This window comes from Alosa sapidissima, chromosome 19, assembly GCF_018492685.1.
Source record: "Alosa sapidissima isolate fAloSap1 chromosome 19, fAloSap1.pri, whole genome shotgun sequence".
NCBI classification, from domain to species: Eukaryota; Metazoa; Chordata; class Actinopteri; order Clupeiformes; family Clupeidae; genus Alosa; species Alosa sapidissima.
Window position 1 is genome coordinate 30,838,156 of NC_055975.1, and position 2,500 is coordinate 30,840,655.

The 2,500-nt window shown below is 40.7% G+C and overlaps 1 protein-coding gene across 3 annotated transcripts in view; it reads left to right on the forward strand.

Moving 5' to 3' along the window:
* The window catches only part of LOC121693411 (disco-interacting protein 2 homolog C-like), a 77,952-nt gene that overhangs the window by 69,467 nt on the left and 5,985 nt on the right, over positions 1-2,500 (forward strand). The gene's annotated exons all lie outside the window — the stretch shown is intronic.

The window sequence follows — 2,500 nt, forward strand, 5'->3', positions numbered from 1 at the left end:
TACTCTATGGAAGCTGTGCACTATTGGGCCGTTTTATACTCTATGGAAGCTGTGCACTATTGGGCCATACTCTATGGAAGCTGTGCACTATTGGGCCGTTTCATACTCTATGGAAGCTGTGCACTGTTGGGCCATACTCCATGGAAGCTGTGCACTATTGGCCCATACTCCATGGAAGCTGTGCACTATTGGGCCGTTTCATACTCTATGGAAGCTGTGCACTATTGGGCCGTTTCATACTCTATGGAAGCTGTGCACTATTGGGCCGTTTCATACTCTATGGAAGCTGTGCACTATTGGCGCTTGTTTCATACTCTATGGAAGCTGTGCACTATTGGCGCTTGTTTCATACTCTATGGAAGCTGTGCACTATTGGGCCGTTTCATACTCTATGGAAGCTGTGCACTATTGGGCCGTTTCATACTCTATGGAAGCTGTGCACTATTGGGCCGTTTCATACTCTATGGAAGCTGTGCACTATTGGCGCTTGTTTCATACTCTATGGAAGCTGTGCACTATTGGGCCGTTTCATACTCTATGGAAGCTGTGCACTATTGGCACTAACGGCCATTTGCCTCTTCATGCACCCGTCTCGCCTTTTTCACCACTGATCTCAGCCTGTCGTCATGCCGGTCGTCATGCTGGTCGTTAAGTGCTGCCCGGCCCAGCTTTGTTGCCTTTGTGGGTTTTTTTTTTAACTGTTTGACATCTCTCATTTTGGGCATCTTTTGTCATTCTTTTGTTACCCTTAATGAGTCTCATTGCGAGACATTTGAAAGTATACATTAAATACCCTCAACTCAATATACGTTAAATACACACGACTCAATATACATTAAATGCCCTCAACTCAATATACATTAAATACACTAGACTCAATATACGTTAAATACACTAGACTCAATATACGTTAAATACACTAGACTCAATATACATTAAATACCCTCAAGTCAAGTCAAGTCAAGTTTATTTATATAGCACATTTCATACACAGAGGTCATTCAATGTGCTTTACATAAACAAAACAAAACAATAATAACAAATAAAAGCATAGAAGGGCAATATAGTCAAAGAATAGTTAAAAGGTAAAGATCATAATAAAAAGAAAACATAAAACACAAGGTAAAATCATTTAAAAATAAAGAATAATTAGTAAGCAAAAACAAAGGCAAAAGTAGTTAAAAAAAGTAATAAACGACAAGGTAGAATAATTATCAAGGCAGATTCAGAATTTGTAACTCTGCACAGTTAGCAGAAAGCATCTGAGAACAGTTTGGTCTTAAGTCTAGATTTAAAACTGGCTACAGCCCTAGCTGTGGCGCAACTGGCTGGGGCACCTGCACCGTACGCCGGCGACCTGTGTTCGATTCCCGCCCCGTGGTCCTTTCCGGATCCCACCCCGACTCTCTCTCCCATTCACTTCCTGTCACTCTCCACTGTCCTATAATTAAAGGCATAAAAAGCCCCAAAAAATATACAAAAAAAAAAAAACTGGCTACAGTTGGGGCCTTTTTGATGTCATCCGAAAGTTGGTTCCACAGCTGAGCCGCATAGCAGCTAAAAGCTGCTTCACCATGTTTAGTTCTAACTGTGGGTTTTACTAGCAGGTTTTTCACCTGGGACCTGAGAGGACGAGAAGGTGTGTACTGCTGAAGCATGTCTGACAAGTATTTAGGTCCTGCTCCATTTACTGATTTATAAACAAGCAATAGTGCTTTAAAGTCAATTCTGTGACTTACTGGAAGCCAGTGCAAGGACTTAAGAATTGGAGTAATGTGGTCAGTTCTTTTAGTTTTTGTTAGAATCCTAGCTGCTGCATTTTGTATCACCTGAAGCTGTTTAATAGTCTTTTTAGAAAGGCCTGTGAACAGTCCATTGCAGTAATCAACCCTGCTGGAGATAAATGCATGAATGAGTTTTTCTAAGTCATGTTTTGACATCAGCCCTCTGAGTTTGGCAATATTTTTGAGGTGGTAAAAAGCTGATTTAGTTATCGCTTTCATGTGGCTGTTGAAATTTAGATCACTGTCTAGATTTTGTGTCCACACTGTCCAGAAGATTTTTAAAAGTATCCTTTGCCTTCAACCCTTTTGTGTCAAGGAGAGTGGCAACCCTAAGTCTTTCCTCCTTTTTACCAAATATAATTACTTCAGTTTTTTCTTTGTTCAGCTGAAGAAAATTTTGAGACATCCAGGTGTTGATTTGTTCTATACACTGACACATAGATTCAAGAGGACCATAGTCGTTTGGTGATAGAGCTAAGTAAATTTGTGTGTCACCTGCATAGCTATGATATGAAATCAAATTATTTTGTCCAAGTGGGAGCATATAGAGGTTGAATAATAGTGGCCCCAAGATCGACCCTTGGGGAACACCACAGGTCAAGGACGTTGGTGTTGAGGTACAGTTTCCGATGGCAACAAAGAAGCTCCTTTCTTGTAGATATGATTTTAGCCAGCTGATAACTATGCCTGTAAATCCAACCCAGTGTTCTAGTCTG